The 19,124-nt window shown below is 37.8% G+C and overlaps 1 protein-coding gene across 1 annotated transcript in view; it reads right to left on the reverse strand.

The window, feature by feature from the left end:
* LOC128688891 (zinc finger protein 665) overlaps window positions 1-18,846 on the reverse strand; it is a 56,551-nt gene extending 37,705 nt beyond the window's left edge. Inside the window, exon 1 of the mRNA XM_070085653.1 lies at window positions 18,768-18,846. The gene's annotated coding sequence lies outside the window, so the exon portion shown is untranslated. The remainder of the gene's footprint in view (window positions 1-18,767) is intronic.
* Window positions 18,847-19,124: the final 278 nt, after the last annotated feature.

Raw genomic sequence — 19,124 nt, forward strand, 5'->3', positions numbered from 1 at the left:
TGACTAACGAACAGAGAACTTGTTATTTTAGTGCCAGGAATGTCTTTCTTGTTTATTCTGGACCCTATTCGGAAACTGGCATCTTTAGAAATTTGTGTGAAATTGGCAAAATTGCTAAATTCTGACCACTTTATTGGATAGTTGAAATCAGTAAATGGGTGGTTTCTTGTACTCATTCGATAGAAAAAATGGAGTTTTAGCGAAATAATTATGATTTTTGTCAACTAGTACACTGGAATTGGCCGAAAACAGGGCTCAAAGTGGGCAAAATCGCCGTTGCGTAAACATCGTCGAGACCGCTAACTTCGCGAGAGCATAATTCCGTAAGTTTTCCATCAAATTTCATACTTTTGCTGTCATTATGATCGGGAAAAGATCTTTTCATAAGAAAAATAATTTTTTTTTTTTTTAAATTTGGCCAACCCTGAGAACAAGTCTCTGAGAGGACCTGTCAACCCCCAAAGGGTTAAATGTTGATCCATAACAACCTCAAGAAAGAGTGGGTGTTGGGTTTGCAAGCCAAAAGAATGGGCCTCCCAAGATAGAATTGAATACAGTGGATCCTCAACCAGCGATGGCATCGATTAACGATAAATCTGACTAGCGATACATTTTAACGCAAAAATTTTGCCTCGACTAGCGCTTAAAAACCCGACCAGCGCTATTCGTTCTGTACGAGACGCGTCCACTTTGGCCTGAGTGCCCAGTGTTTACAAGCCAGCCAGCCACCGCGGTCGCTTCCAAGCATACAATCGGAACATTTCATATTATCACAGCCTTTTTAGTGATTGCACCTGCAAAATAAACCACCATGGGCCCCAAGAAAGCTTCTAGTGCCAACCCTACAGCAAAAAGGGTGAGAATTACTATGGATATGAAGAAAGAGATCATTGCTAAGTATGAAGGTGGAGAGCGTGTCTCCGAGCTGGCCAGGCTGTACACAAAACCCCAATCAACCATCGCTACTATTGTGGCCAAGAAAACGGCAATCAAGGAAGCTGTTCTTGCCAAAGGTGCAACTATGTTTTCAAAACTGAGATCGCAAGTGATAGAAGATGTTGAGAGACTGTTATTGGTGTGGATAAACGAAAAACGATAGCAGGAGATAGCATTTCTCAAGCGATCATATGTGAAAAGGCTAGGAAGTTGCATGAGGATTTAATTAGAAAAATGCCAGCAACTAGTGATGATGTGAGTGAATTTAAGGCCAGCAAAGGTTGGTTTGAGAGATTTAAGAATCGTAGTGGCATACATAGTGTGATAAGGCATGGTGAGGCTGCCAGTTTGGACCAAAAGGCAGCTGAAAAATATGTGCAGGAATTCAAGGAGTACATAGACAGTGAAGAATTGAAACCTGAACTAGTGTTTAATTGTGACACTGACAATGTTGTGAAACACTTTAGGAATGTCATAAAGGAACAGGAGGTACAGGCCTCTATGGACAGATATGTTGTGCGACAGAGGTCCAGTGACTTTCAAGCTGGTCCTAGTGGCATTAAAAGAAGGGAAGTAACCCCGAAAAAGGACTTGCTACCTCAAGTCCTAATGGAAGGGGATTCCCCTTCTAAACACTAACACCATCAACACTCTCCCATCCCATCAATCATCACCAGATCTTCAATAAAGGTAAGTGTCATGTAACTGTGCATGTCTTCTTCAGGTTGTGTGTATTAAAATTAATATTTCATGTGTTAAATTTTTTGTTTTCAATACTTTTGGGTGTCTTGCACGGATTAATTTGATTTCCATTATTTCTTATGGGGAAAATTAACTTGACTAACGATAATTTTGACTAACGATGAGCTCTCAGGAACGGATTAATAGCGTTAGTCGAGGGTCCACTGTATTGCCATGCTGTATCATAAGCTTTTTCTAAGTTGAAAAAGGCTACCGCCACAAGCCAACCTTTATCAAAGGCATCAAATGTACATATCAACTAGAGTAGAGGATCAATAGTAGAACGGCTTCTGCATCCAACTGATATAGGATTGTGTAGCTGTGTCTTTAATACAGGAAGGCCCCACTTATACGGCTGGTTAGGTTCCAGGCTACCGCCGTAAAGCGGAAACCGCCGTAAAGTGGAACACCCTTTTTTTCCACTTATAAATGCATACAAACACTAGATAATAAGTTTACACTAACATATATTAAGTTAGCAATAGAACCAGGCATCAAAAAACAATAAAAAAGTACAATACACACATAGTGCACTCATTACTTACCTTAAAATATTTATAGTCTTAATCTAGGGTGAGACAAGTAGTATTTATTGTAAGAAATCAAGTGTGGTATGTATGGTAATCAGCCAGGCTACCTTACCAGGCCACCCCACCCACACATACTATTTTATGATATTTAAGCATCCCAGAGCGATAAAATGTATATACAGTTCACTCATTACTTACCTTAAAATATAGGGTGAGATGAGTAGTATTTATTGTAAAAAATCAAGTGTGGTATGTATGGTAGTCAGCCGGGCTCCCATCCCAGGCCAACCCACCCACACATATATTCTATGATATTTAAGCATCCCAGAGCGATAAAATGTATATACAGTTCACTCATCACTTACCTTAAAATATTTGTAGTCTTAATGTAGGGTCAGGAGTAAGTAAATGAGATAAAACGAATAAATGAGAGAGAGAAAGAATGAGTACATGAGAGAGGACAGGCGCAGAGTTATGTAAACAAACCAGGCGAACGTAAGTTTTGTAAACAAACGAAGTGTACACGTCTGGTTTGTGTACAAGTTACATTGTGTACAGGTTGTCTCTACATTGATACGGTAGAATTAATAAAGAAGAACACTCCCATTCTCATGTAACATCATTTTGAGAAGAAATGAAGCTCTGAGTGAAGGCAATGGAAATAAGTCACACTGACTTTTTTGGGTTATCCTAGGTTCTCTACACATATGTTGTTATGTATGATAATCTATGTAACTGTATTTGTGTATACCTGAATAAACTTACTTACATACATACAAAAGGAATAATTTTCTACAGTTACCCCCAGTAACACATTTTCTCTTATGTTAGATTAGAGAAAATGTTATTCTTGCCATCACTTGTACAAGTTATGTGGCTCCCACATCTTATATTTATGTTTATTTATTCTATTGTGGGGTGTATTTATCATCTTTTTATGTTATGTATCGTGTTTATTATATAATTTTGAAAAAAATATCATGGATGGATTAATGAAAATGTGTATATTAACGTAATATACGACACTTAATGAGACTCGGTGAGTATTGTTATTATTATTATCATTTCTAATATGGCGTCACTTGTGCAAGTCGTCTGCTACCACATCTCACATTTATGTTTATTTATTCTACTGTGGGGTGTATTTATCTTATTTATATGTTATGCATCGTGTTTATTATATAATTTTGAAAAAAATATCATAGATGGATTAATGAAAATGTGTATATTAACGTAATATACGACATTTAAATGACTCGCTGATTATTATTATCATTACTAATATGACGTCTGGAGACATAAGACACTTACCAATTTTAATGTGTACCTGCATGCCAGCACAGTATGTAAGTTTATTTAGGTACAGGTATACATAAGTATAATTATCAGAGTATATATAAAATATGAAATAACTTTTAAAAACATTTGAAATTTTGGAGTTTCCAGACAAAATGGAGAGACTTAGTGCTTACTGAGCTCATGGAGAATGTAAACAAACAGGGTGGGGCACGGTGACCGTATTAGAAAGTCAGGTGGGGGGAGCCGTATAGAGAGTTTTGGTCATAATTTGAAATGTCCGTATTAGCGGAACGCCGTAAAGTGAAACGCCGTAAAGTGGGGCCTTCCTGTACAGTTCACTCATTACTTACCTTAAAATATAGGGTGAGATGAGTAGTATTTATTGTAAAAAATCAAGTGTGGTATGTATGGTAGTCAGCCGGGCTACCATACCAGGCCAACCCACCTACACATAATATTCTATTACATTTAAGCATCCCAGAGCGATAAAATGTATATACAGTTCACTCATTACTTACCTTAAAATATTTGTAGTCTTAATGTAGGGTCAGGAGTAAGTAAATGAGATAAAACGAATAAATGAGAGAGAGAAAGAATGAGTGCATGAGAGAGGACAGGCGCAGAGTTATGTAAACAAACCAGGCGAAGGTAAGTTTTGTAAACGAAGTGTACACGTCTGGTTTGTGTACAAGTTACATTGTGTACAGGTTGTCTCTACATTGATACGGTAGAATAAATAAAGAAGAACACTCCCATTCTCATGTAACATCATTTTGAGAAGAAATGATGCTCTGAGTGAAGGCAATGGAAATAAGTCACTCTGACTTTTTTGGGTTATCCTAGGTTCTCTACACATATGTTGTTATGTATGATAATCTATGTAACTGTATTTGTGTATACCTGAATAAACTTACTTACATACATACATACGAAAGGAATAAATTTCTACAGTTACCCCCAGTAACACATTTTCTCTTATGTTAGATTAGAGAAAATGTTATTCTTGGCATCACTTGTACAAGTTATCTGGCTACCACATCTCATATTTTTTTTTTTTTTTATTATCACACCGGCCGATTCCCACCAAGGCAGGGTGGCCCGAAAAAGAAAAGCTTTCACCATCATTCACTCCATCACTGTCTTGCCAGAAGGGTGCTTTACACTACAGTTTTTAAACTGCAATATTAACACCCCTCCTTCAGAGTGCAGGCACTGTACTTCCCATCTCCAGGACTCAAGTCCGGCCTGCCGGTTTCCCTGAATCCCTTCATAAATGTTACTTTGCTCACACTCCAACAGCACGTCAAGTATTAAAAACCATTTGTCTCCATTCACTCCTATCAAACACGCTCACGCATGCCTGCTGGAAGTCCAAGCCCCTCGCACACAAAACCTCCTTTACCCCCTCCCTCCAACCCTTCCTAGGCCGACCCCTACCCCGCCTTCCTTCCACTACAGACTGATACACTCTTGAAGTCATTCTGTTTCGCTCCATTCTCTCTACATGTCCGAACCACCTCAACAACCCTTCCTCAGCCCTCTGGACAACAGTTTTGGTAATCCCGCACCTCCTCCTAACTTCCAAACTACGAATTCTCTGCATTATATTCACACCACACATTGCCCTCAGACATGACATCTCCACTGCCTCCAGCCTTCTCCTCGCTGCAACATTCATCACCCACGCTTCACACCCATATAAGAGCGTTGGTAAAACTATACTCTCATACATTCCCCTCTTTGCCTCCAAGGACAAAGTTCTTTGTCTCCACAGACTCCTAAGTGCACCACTCACTCTTTTTCCCTCATCAATTCTATGATTCACCTCATCTTTCATAGACCCATCCGCTGACACGTCCACTCCCAAATATCTGAATACGTTCACCTCCTCCATACTCTCTCCCTCCAATCTGATATTCAATCTTTCATCACCTAATCTTTTTGTTATCCTCATAACCTTACTCTTTCCTGTATTCACCTTTAATTTTCTTCTTTTGCACACCCTACCAAATTCATCCACCAATCTCTGCAACTTCTCTTCAGAATCTCCCAAGAGCACAGTGTCATCAGCAAAGAGCAGCTGTGACAACTCCCACTTTGTGTGTGATTCTTTATCTTTTAACTCCACGCCTCTTGCCAAGACCCTCGCATTTACTTCTCTTACAACCCCATCTATAAATATATTAAACAACCACGGTGACATCACACATCCTTGTCTAAGGCCTACTTTTACTGGGAAAAAATTTCCCTCTTTCCTACATACTCTAACTTGAGCCTCACTATCCTCGTAAAAACTCTTCACTGCTTTCAGTAACCTACCTCCTACACCATACACTTGCAACATCTGCCACTTTGCCCCCCTATCCACCCTGTCATACGCCTTTTCCAAATCCATAAATGCCACAAAGACCTCTTTAGCCTTATCTAAATACTGTTCACTTATATGTTTCACTGTAAACACCTGGTCCACACACCCCCTACCTTTCCTAAAGCCTCCTTGTTCATCTGCTATCCTATTCTCCGTCTTACTCTTAATTCTTTCAATTATAACTCTACCATACACTTTACCAGGTACACTCAACAGACTTATCCCCCTATAATTTTTGCACTCTCTTTTATCCCCTTTGCCTTTATACAAAGGAACTATGCATGCTCTCTGCCAATCCCTAGGTACCTTACCCTCTTCCATACATTTATTAAATAATTGCACCAACCACTCCAAAACTATATCCCCACCTGCTTTTAACATTTCTATCTTTATCCCATCAATCCCGGCTGCCTTACCCCCTTTCATTTTACCTACTGCCTCACGAACTTCCCCCACACTCACAACTGGCTCTTCCTCACTCCTACAAGATGTTATTCCTCCTTGCCCTATACACGAAATCACAGCTTCCCTATCTTCATCAACATTTAACAATTCCTCAAAATATTCCTTCCATCTTCCCAATACCTCTAACTCTCCATTTAATAACTCTCCTCTCCTATTTTTAACTGACAAATCCATTTGTTCTCTAGGCTTTCTTAACTTGTTAATCTCACTCCAAAACTTTTTCTTATTTTCAACAAAATTTGTTGATAACATCTCACCCACTCTCTCATTTGCTCTCTTTTTACATTGCTTCACCACTCTCTTAACTTCTCTCTTTTTCTCCATATACTCTTCCCTCCTTGCATCACTTCTACTTTGTAAAAACTTCTCATATGCTAACTTTTTCTCCCTTACTACTCTTTACATCATCATTCCACCAATCGCTCCTCTTCCCTCCTGCACCCACTTTCCTGTAACCACAAACTTCTGCTGAACACACTAACACTACATTTTTAAACCTACCCCATACCTCTTCGACCCCATTGCCTATGCTCTCATTAGCCCATCTATCCTCCAATAGCTGTTTATATCTTACCCTAACTGCCTCCTCTTTTATGTTTATTTATTCTATTGTAGGGTGTATTTATCATCTTTTTATGTTATGTATCGTGTTTATTATATAATTTTGAAAAAATATCATGGATGGATTAATGAAAATGTGTATATTAATGTAATATACAACATTTAATGAGACTTGGTGATTATTATTATTATTATTAGCATTTCTAATATGGCGTCACTTGTGCAAGTCGTCTGCTACCACATCTCATATTTAAGTTTATTTATTCTATTGTAGGGTGTATTTATCATCTTTTTATGTTATGTATCGTGTTTATTATATAATTTTGAAAAAATATCATAGATGGATTAATGAAAATGTGTATTTAACGTAATATACGACATTTAAATGAGACTCAATGATTATTATTATCATTACTAATATGACGTCTGGAGACATAAGACACACTTACTGATTTTAATGTGTACCTGCATGCCAGCACAGTATGTAAGTTTATTTAAGTACAGGTATACATAAGTATAATTATCAGAGTATATATAAAATATGAAATAACTTTTAAAAACATTTGAAATTTTGGAGTTTCCAAACAAAATGGAGAGACTTAGTGCTTACTGAGCTCACGAAGAATGTAAACAAACAAGGTGGGGCGTGGTGACCGTATTAGAAAGTCAGGTGGGGGGAGCCGTATAGCGAGTTTTGGTCATAATTTGAAATGACCGTATTAGCGGAACGCCGTAAAGTGAAACTCCGTAAGCGGGGCCTTCCTGTACCATACTAGTCTCCTGCTGACAATACATTCCATTAGTTTACATATGGTACTACTAAGAGCTTCTTCTTGATAGCTACAACAGAACTCACAGGCACAACACAAAGGCACAAAACTCTCTTCGAAATCCCTTATGTTCATCTCACCCTATGCAAAATATGCAATGCACATAAAGGGCCACTGTTTAAATCTGCAAAGGGTTCCCTGCCTGCCAATCACTTTAGGGCTATAATTAAAATTCATCTCATCTTCCAAACTTAATGTTACTTCCACTATACTAAATCATTCAGCCAGTTTAAAACTGCTCAAGAAATCCCCCAAAAATTAGGACCGCTAGCTCAATCTAAAATAATATTAAGACATGCTTAAAATTGTTCTCCTTGTAATAATGCAAACTGTACTAAATTTAATACTGTTATTTGTTTTTCTTGCTACCTTTCTACTATAAATCTTATTAATTATAAAATTTTTGGCTACCTGTCTATTGTAATAATGTAAAATAATGAATACAGCCTCTCCTCACTTAATGACAGAGTTCTGTTCCTAAGACCTCGGTAAACAAATCTGAAGCTAAATGAGGAGCATACTATAATGGTAATGGGTTCGTGTCGGCCATCTTTGATATTGTTTTAATGTCACCTCTGCACCATTTATAACATTTCTAGTATATTTTTAAATGTTTATACAGTATTGTCCTGTATACTGTAATAACCAGAATAAGAGGAAATCAGCTCTAATATAAATTATTTTGGTATGCATACTGGTCAGAGCCTGTCATAAGTCTGAGTCATCGGCAAACGAGTACATCACTAAGTGAGGAGAGACTAATTAAAATTTACCACTCCATAACCTATGTCTAGTTTTAAATACAGGTCCACCATCGCAAATCCGGCATCATTGGGACCTGTAGTGTGCCGGATTACTGAGTTTGCCGAATTACAGAGTGGTTAGGTTAGAATACACTTAATAAAATTAACCAACTTCGACTTGCACAGTTCATTGAACATCGGCAAAAATCGAACATTTCCGCTACTTTGAGCTCAATTTCAAGGTACTTTTCGTTATGAAAGCAATCAAAATCATGTCTATTTCTGTAATATATCTTCCATTCTATCAAATGAGTCCAAAAAAATGAGAATACAACCATAAAACAATACGAAAATATACTGCAAAGAGGCGGCTAATGGCCAAGAAGTGAACTCCCTTATTTATCGTCTGTCTTTTTTATTTTTGTTGCACGTTAAGAAGCATCTTTCCATCATACATTGCCCAAGTTTCAATGAGATAGCCCAACAAACAACCGAGAAAAAAAAAATATTTACCAAAAATCTTATATGGCAAGCCCAAGCCAGGTACTGGAAATAAGTCACTTTGTCTGACTTTTCTGGGTTATCCCAGGTTCTCTATACATACACTGCTATGTATGATAATCTATGTAACTGTATTTGTGTATACCTGAATAAACTTATTTACCTCTAGTCTGTCAACTGAGTACAAGAAACTGCCCATTCACTTATTTCAACTACCCAATAAAGTGGTCAGAAACTGGCAATTTGGCCAATTTCACACAAATTTCAACAGATGCCAATTTCAAAATAGGGTCCAGAATAAACAATGCAGACATTCCTGGCACTAAAATAACATTTTCTCTGTTCATTAGTCACGGCTACAGGCCACTCTTATATTACTCTTGCTTACCATTTGGAATTTTTATTCACACACAAAAAAATGGAAGATTTACTGTTATGCAGACTAGTGCATTATTTTAATAATTGTATAAATAATGTCAATCCATTCTTGACTCCATACTGGAATTTAGACTGGAAGGCGGACAGGTATTGGACGGTGACGTCATTTGTTTACTCGAGCTTCGCTAAAGAATAGAACATTTTTGCTACTGTGAGCGCAATTTCAAGGTACTTTTCGTCATGAAAGCAATCAGATTCATATCTATTTCTGTAATACAGTGGACCCCCGCATAACGATGGCATCACATAGCGATTTTTCCGCATAACGATTACTTTTATCGCAAAATTTTTGCCGCGCATACCGATTAAAAACCCGCTTACCGATTTTCGTCCGAGACGCGTCCAATGTGCCCTCACATGTGCCGGCCGTCCCACTGTTTACCAGCCAGCCTCCGCGGTAACATCCAAGCATACACTCGGAATATTTCGTATTATTACAGTGTTTTCGGTGCTGCTGACCATGGGCCCCAAGAAAGCTTCTAGTGCCAACCCTGTGGTAAAAAGGGTGAGAATTAGTATGGAAATTAAGAAAGATTTTGAAGGGTTTGGGGCTAACCCTGAGAAGCCTATGCCAGTGGAATCCATTGTGCCTACTTCAAAGATTAAGGAAATGTGTGCACAGTGGGTTGAACTGCAAACCTTTATAGATGAAAATCACCCTGACACAGCTGTTGCAAGCCGTGCTGGTGACTATTTCAATGACAATGTTATTTTTAGGAAAGTCTTGAAGGAACGGGAGGTACGCTCTATGGACAGATTTGTTGTGCGACAGAGGTAGACTCTCAAGCTGGTCCTAGTGGCATTAAAAGAAGAAGGGAAGTAACCCCAGAAAAGGACTTGCTACCTCAAGTGGAAGGGGCAGTAAGAAGATAATGCTCTCCCCTCCTCCCATCCCATCAATCATCACCAGATCTTCAATAAAAGTAAGTGTCATGTAATTGTGCACTTTTCGTATTAAAATTAACATTTCATGTGAACTTTTGGGCGTCTTGCACGGCATTATCTTATGGGGAAAATTCATTCGCATCATATAACGATGAGCCCTCTTGCACAGATTAAAATCGTTAACCGGGGGTCCACTGTATATCTTTCATCCTATCAAATGAGAATATAACCATAACAACCATACAAAAATATACTGCTAAGCGGCTGCTAATGGCTGAGAAGTGAACTCCGCTATTTATGGTCTGATTTCTTTCATTTTTGGTGTACGTGAAGAAGTACCTTTCCATCATACATTGCCCAAGTTTGAATAAGATAACCCAACAAACAACTGAGAAAATAATATAATAATAATAATAATAATAATAATAATAATAATAATAATATCTTTATTTACTACACGTACATGTACAAGGTATACAGGCCTAGCTGACATCAGTGACATACTACTGTATAGAAAGGCACTTGTTATGCTGAGTATTTCAAGAAAATTAGGTCAGTGTCCCAGGATAACACCCACACTAGTCGACTAACACCCAGGTACCCATTTACTGATGGGTAAACATAGACAACAGGTGTAAAGAAACACACCTAATGTTTCTTTTTTTATTTTTTTTTATTATCACACTGGCCGATTCCCACCAAGGCAGGGTGGCCCGAAAAAGAAAAACTTTCACCATCATTCACTCCATCACTGTCTTGCCAGAAGGGTGCTTTACACTACAGTTTTTAAACTGCAACATTAACACCCCTCCTTCAGAGTGCAGGCACTGTACTTCCCATCTCCAGGACTCAAGTCCGGCCTGCCGGTTTCCCTGAACCCCTTCATAAATGTTACTAATGTTTCTATTTACCAAACATCATATATGGTTAACCCAAGCCAGGTACTAAAAATAAGCCACGTTGACTTCTTTGGGGTTATCCTAGGTTCTCTACACATATGCTGCTATGTGTGATAATCTATTGAGAGAAAATAACTTTTTTGTTTCATGTTTATGGTGCAGTACGAGTGTATATCACAGTTAGCCCTGTGCTATACTCCGTTTTCTCTAATATAAGCCCCCAAGACAAGGATAGGAGAATGGTATTTGTTTACCATATCCTCTTCATAACTCTGTCGAACTGCTCGGTGTTATGCCAAATATTATTCATTCTGGAGTATTTAACATGTTTTATGTTATTTATATTGTTTCTTATGTGATATTAGATCAATTGTGATAGGCAAATAAGCTGTAGTGTTGATATTAGCGTAATAATAAAGCATATTCTCCTGCTTCATGAGACTGAGCTCATGGCAGCCGACAGTGGCTTCAAAGCCACCTTATCGTTAATGGATAATGTACTGTGTAGGTGCTTTACATAATGAGAAGCATTTCTTTTATTCATTGGAACCATGGCTAGGGCTAAAAGTAAGCAGGTTAAAACAATAAATGGAGAAAAAGAAATTGGAATGACTTATGCAGCAAGTAGCGCCACCAAACAGTACCAGCAGGTTGGTGTGGCGACCCTGGAAATTTGAAATTATGCTAGCCAAAATTAGTGCCGAATAACTGAAGGAACCGAATAACTGATTGCCGGATTTGTGATGGCGGACCTGTAGTGTATTAGTCTGCCCAAAATGCTCAGGCATACTAGTAAACTTTACAAAGAAATAAACAATTTGAATTTAAATTTTGAGGAAGTGGCTATGCATGTCCCTCCTTGTGTCTAGCTCGTTAAAACAAAATAGAAGGTATGATAATGTTTAACACATAAAATGCATTATTGTAGTAGAATTCGCTAAATGATAGCCTTAATATAGACCAAAACACCTGTAAGTAATTTTGTTTTCCCATACACTATGTACAGTAAACCCTCTATTTAACAGACTAATTGGGGGGGGAACCAGATGACCAGTAATGGTAGATATATTGGGTAAAGAAAAGACTATTTTGCTGTGATTGTAACAAGAATGAATAATCATGTGACTAAAGCACTTTGTCCATCATTTCCAAAGCTATCAACCCAGCAGATTTTGTTCTATTTTACAAAGTCCATTAATAATAACAAAACCTTGCCAATAAAATCCCAAGCTCAGATACCCCACCAAATGACTACCTCACTGGCAACTACCCGAACACACTGTTCCTAGCTCCGACTAACCCATACGAAGTCTCCCTTATTATCAACACACTAAAAAACAAGGCAGGAGATTTAAATACCTTACCACCCTTTATATACAAAAAAGTGTCACAAGTGCTATCACCAATCATTGCAACACTCTTTAACAAATCCATTGAATCCTCTACCTTCCCTACAGTTCTCAAAATAGCAAGGGTCACCCCGATCCATAAAGGAGGAGACCAAACAGAGTTAAATAACTATAGGCCAATATCCAACTTACACCCTCTCTCAAAAATCTTTGAAAAATTAATTCATAAACAAATCTACTCCTACCTCATCTCCCAAAACATACTCAACCCCTGCCAATTTGGATTCAGGCCTAATAAAAATACTAATGATGCTATTATACACATGTTAGAACATATATACACTGCAATAGAGAAAAAAGAAGTCCCACTGGGGATCTTCATTGACTTACGTAAAGCTTTTGATAAAGTTGACCATGACTTGCTCCACATAAAATTGTCACACTATGGTATAAGAGGGCACTCCCTCAACTACCTCAAGTCATACCTCAGCAACAGAAGCCAATATGTGTACACAAATGGGGCAAACTCTTCCGCACAACCAATTACAGTTGGTGTCCCACAGGGAAGTGTCCTTGGCCCTCTTCTCTTTCTCCTATACATAAATGATCTACCAAATGCTTCGCAATTACTCAAACCCACACTATTTGCAGATGACACTACATACGTCTTCTCTCACCCGAGCCCAGTCATGCTAGCCAATACTGTAAATACCGAATTACAGAAAATATCTACCTGGATGAGGACTAACAAACTTACACTAAACATTGACAAAACCTACTTCATTCAGTTTGGTAACAGAGCTACAGATGTCCCTCTTAACATAATGATAAACGGATCACCTATCACAAAGCTAACAGAGGGAAAATTCTTAGGAATCCACCTTGATAATAGACTCAAATTTCATACACATATACAACAAATTTCTAAGAAAATTTCCAAGACCGTAGGCATACTATCGAAGATACGGTACTATGTTCCACAGTCAGCCCTCCTGGCCCTATATCACTCTCTTATTTACCCCTATCTCACCTATGGAATTTGTGCATGGGGCTCAACAACAATTAATCATCTCAGACCACTAATTACCCAACAAAAGGCTGCAGTTAGAATAACAAATTCTCACTACAGGCAGCACACTCCACCAATATTCAATACACTAAACCTACTCACCATACAAAACATCCATACTTATTACTGCACCTATTACATACATAGAACACTTAACTCTGATATTAACCCTCCCCTCAAACATCTCCTTGCCAACCTCAACAGAACACATGACCATAACACAAGGCACAGATCACTCTTTGATGTTCCTCGTGTCCATCTCATGTTATGCAAAAACTCAATGCACATAAAAGGCCCTAAAATCTGGAATTCATTACCTGTAAATATAAAAGAAACACTACCTGTTTATAAATTCAAGTCTCTTCTCAAAGATCACTTACTCACCCAAAACCAAATAAATACTGAATAACTGAACCTTGTAAATTGTATATCTTAAATGTTTCTCACAATTATATCACATAAATGTTAAACCTAAGACCCAATCTAACTTTGTTATTTTTTAAATACGCTACCTAACAGAATACTCCATTCTACTGAATGTACAGCAGTGCATGCAACCATATGACCTGTCTTTGTAATACTCATTTGTGCTTTATTGTTATCTGTTTACAATAATGTTTTATCACTGATTACATCATTGCTTAGTTAATCTTAAGTTAATTTTAAGCCTGCCCGTAATGCTATGCATACAAGTTGCTTTGGCATGCTGCTTTTACCTGTATTTTTTTGTACCTCTGTATGTATGTTCAAATTATTAAATAAATAAATAAATAAAAGTGGAGGGTTTACTGTATGTAATACTGTACAGTACTATAATTTGCTGACCATGATTTAAATTTAGTACTGCACTTTACAAGCACTACATAGCTTCAACACAGTTGATCAAAATACTTCCACGGAACACGCCTAGATAAATTTTTGTTTTCTTTCGACTTTTATTGACTTTTACTATACTTTTTCATGCATCTTTAACCTTTTGCTTTTTAAAATCACAGGTGTGGTTTCACTGTACTGTATATAGTATTTTTACACTATGTTATGCTGCTTTTAAATACAAGATCTTGTTACCAAAGGTCTCCCGAATCCAGCAACATTTCTGTATTTTCATCAAATCTATTTGTATTCGCTAACACTAGTTGTCCCACATATAAAAACAAATGGGGTACAGTATTTCCTTGCTCCCTCTACTTGTATACTGCAAACTCCTTTAGGAAAGAAGCTTTACAGAACTGCTGAATGATACTGAATTTTTGGTTAGGACAATTTTCAATCACAGCTTATTCTCTTGTTGCTGGTTTCAGTTCTCATATTTGAGTTACACCATTCTATCAGATTTCATACCTCTGTAAAAACTAAAGTGGTTAAACAGGGTCAGGTGATCCTGAATATCCAATGCAATTAACCCTTTCACAGTTCATGCTGTAGTTCTATGGCTTTGAGCTGAGGGTCCAAACCATAGTTCTATGCCATGAGCTCAGCTCACTCAGATAAGCTCTGAGCGGTAAATTTGGGCCTAGATATGAGAGAATACATCTATGTGGTAAGTGTGCACCACATAAAAGAAATCCTGCAGCACACAGTGCATAATGTGAAAAAAACCGAGACCACAATTTTCGATTAAAACAGCGACTTTGCAGTGTTTTTCCGTATGTTTTTATAGTTGTATTTGCAATTTCTTGGTCTCATTTCATAGAATAGAAGATATATTACAGAAATAGAAATGATTTTGATTATTTTTTTTTACTGGAAATGGCTTGAAACTGAGCTCAAAGTAGCAGAAATGTTTGAAACTGAGCTCAAAGTAGCAGAAATGTTAAAATTTTGCCATTGTTCAACAGTAAACAAATGATCTCACACGTCTAATACGCACCAGCTGGTGGGTCTAATATATGTTAACAAATGTGGTGATATTATTTATACAATTATTTCAATATTGCATAACAGTAAATCTTCCATTTTTTGGCTTGAATAAAAATTCATTATGTGAATAAAAAATCAAAATGGAATTCATTTATAAAGCCTGAAAAAGTAACTAATGAACAGAGGAAATGTTAGTTTAGTGCCAAGAATGCCTGCACTGTTTATTCTGGACCCTATTTTGAAACTGGAATATTTTGAACTTTGCATTAAATTGGCCAAATTACCAATTTCCAATCACTTTATTTTGTAGTTAAAATAGCTGACTGGGCAATTTCTTGTGCTCATTTGATAGAATGGAAGTAATACTAGCGAAATAGCTAAGAATTTGGTTGACTAGAATAATGTAATTGGCCTAAAATGGGAGTCAAAATTGGCAAAACTGCCGATGCGAAATATCGCTGACACATCAAAATTTGCAAGAACATAATTTCGTCAATTTTCCATCAAATTTCGTACTTTTTGGTTTTATTACCTTCAGAAAAAGATTCTCTACCATTTCATAAGAAAAAATAATGAAAATTTTTTTGAAAATTCTTGGACTCTGGCACACACTTTGAAATTTGGCCTCTGGACCCTGACAGGGTTAAATTATATAAAAACTTGTCTTGTTCCAGTGTACATGCATGGAATTTCACAAGTTAGGTAAATCTTTCAAACTGAACTATTTGCTCTTTGAGCACTATAAGAAATAATATGCACATGTGTGGGATTACTTAGGTATCAAGAAGTACAGTGGTAGGGTGTTTGGCTGACAACTGACTTGGGTTGAATCCTAGGCAAGGATAAACTTGTGCAGGCCAAGACTTAACCATTCCTACTACTAAAATTCCTAATTGTAATATTGTTATGTTTTGTACTACCTCATTATTATAAATCTACGTATTTAATCACTTCAGTTACCTAGTATGCAATAAGGTATATTAAAATGTACTGCTCCATAATCTGTGTTAATAGAGAGTAAGAATTAGGATTAGTCTGCCTGAAATGCCCAGGCATGCTAGAGGCCTTCTTTGTAATTAATATTTTATAATATGAAAACCACACATTGTAAGTTTTGCAAGGAAATTTTCATTTTATGAGAAAATCTCCTAACACCTCCTGCCCATTAGTTATCCGTAAATAGAGGCATGAGAGCTTGTCGACTGTTGTGGAATGCATCCTGGGAAAGGCCCTAAAAAAAAAAAAATCCCAACGAAACAAGCCAGATGTTCACTTTCACACAGCAATCATAGTCTGGTTGATCTAGCACTTGGAAGAAGTAATAATTCAGTTTCATTTTGAAAACTTCTACATTTGTTCAGGCAATGTTTCTTGTGTCTGCTGATGGCAGTTTTGGACCATGGATATTAACACAGTGTTCTCTTATTGTGCACATGGTGCCCCTGCTTTTCACTGGCTCTATTTAACACCTCCTCCTCTATATATCTCTTACTCCAGTGACTGTTTTTTAATGTTTTTATTAAGCTTTATGTGTTTATTGTGTCTCCCCTCCTCTACTTGTAATACATGTGTATAGGCAGTTTTAAGGTTTTGTTATCCTCAATAGGTCAAATTTTATACATCAGTTAAAGGAATCAAATTTATTTCACACCTCTGGACATTTTCTGCTTTACTTAGGTATTTCTTTAGGAACAGACACTACATAACTGTGTGTGTGCATTTAACTGCAATTCATAAAAGGCCTCAACTATGTTTGTAAATCAGTCTTGCTATATGTATCATGTTTCCTCTTATCTTCCAACATGGGGATTTCCAATGCCTTTAGTCATTCTTTGTAGATTATTTTTTTCAATATTGTAATGCATTATCTCCAAACATGTTATTGCTGTATAATGTGTGTGTGCTCACCTATTTGTTGTTGCAGGGGTCGAGTCATAGCTCCTGGCCCTGCCTTTTCTATGATTGCTACTGGTTCCTCTCTCTCCCTGCTCCATGAGCTTCATCAAACCTCGTCTTAAAACTATGTGTGGTTCCTGCCTCCACTACATCACTTTCTAGACTGTTCCACTGCTTGACAACTCTATGACTGAAGAAATACTTCCTAACATCCCTCTGACTCATCTGAGTCTTCAACTTCCAATTGTGACCTCTTGTTTCTGTGGCCCATCTCTGGAACATCCTGTCTTTGTCCACCTTGTCTATACCTCAGTATTTTATATCTCGCTATCATATCCCATAACTCTCCTGTCTTCCAGTGTCATCAGGTCGATTTCCCTTAACCTCTCCTCGTAGGACATACCCCTTAGCTCCGGGACTAGTCTTGTTGCAAACCCTTGCACTTTCTCTAGTTTCTTTACATGCTTGGCTAGGTGAGGGTTCCAAACTGGCACTGCATACTCCAATATGGGCCTAATGTACACAGTGTACAGGGTCCTGAATGACTCCTTATTTAGATGTCGGAATGCTGTTCTTAGGTTTGCCAGGTGCCCGTATGCTGTGACAGTTATTTGGTTGATGTGCGCCTCAGAAGATGTGCCCGGTGTTATACTCACACCAAGATCCTTTTCCTTGAGTGAGGTTTGTAGGCTCTGGCCCCCTAGACTGTACTCCGTCTGTGGTCTTCTTTGCCCTTCCCCAATCTGCATGACTTTGAACTTGGTGGGGTTGAACTCCAGGAGCTAGTTTCTGGACCAGGCCTGCAGTCTGTCCAGATCCCTCTGTAGTTCTGCCTGGTCTTCATCCGATTGAATTCTTCTCATCAACTTCACATCATCTGCAAACAGGGACATTTCGGAGTCCATTCCTTCCGTCGTGTCATTCACAAATACCAGAAACAGCACTGGTCCTAGGACTGATCCCTGTGGCACCCCGCTCATTACCGGCATCCACTCTGACACCTCGCCATGTACCATGACTCCCTGTTGTCTTCCTGACAGGTATTCCCTGATCCATTGTAGTACCTTCCCTGTTATCCCTGCTTGGTCCTCCAGCTTCTGCACTAATGTCTTGTGTGGAACTGTGTCAAATGCCATCTTACAGTCCAAGAAAATGCAGTCTACCCACCCCTGTCTCTCTTGTTTTACTGTGTGTGTGTGTGTGTGTGTGTGTGTGTGTGTGTGTGTGTGTGTGTGTGTGTGTGTGTGTGTGTGTGTGTGTGTGTGTGTGTGTGTGTGTGTGTGTGTGTGTATGTGTGTGTGTGTGTGTGTGTGTGCATAAATACATCTTACTATAGCCATGTAAAACAAAAGTGACCTAGTATTAAGAAAAATTATGAAGGACATCGTCCAGATTACCTGCTGCTGCTCGCACAGGTTCATGTGATTCAGTAAGTTCACTTTTCTGCGGATACCTGTAAAGAAAAAACATTTTTAAAGTTTTAGCTTGGGTATTGTTTACTTATATACCAGTACACGTAACTATTATTGGTAAAATACTGTAGTGTAACAAATACTAGCACCAATACTGTATGACTATTTCCATAATACTAATTCTATATTACCCTCATTAGCAATTAACTATAGTGGAACCTCTGTTTTCGTGATTAATCCGTTCAAAAAACTGACGAAAACCGAATCGTACAAAAACTGAAATAACATTTCCCATAAGAAAAAATGTAAATCCAATTAATCCGTTCCAGACACCCAAAAATA

The sequence above is a fragment of the Cherax quadricarinatus genome, chromosome 16 (genome assembly GCF_038502225.1).
Source record: "Cherax quadricarinatus isolate ZL_2023a chromosome 16, ASM3850222v1, whole genome shotgun sequence".
NCBI classification, from domain to species: domain Eukaryota; kingdom Metazoa; phylum Arthropoda; class Malacostraca; order Decapoda; family Parastacidae; genus Cherax; species Cherax quadricarinatus.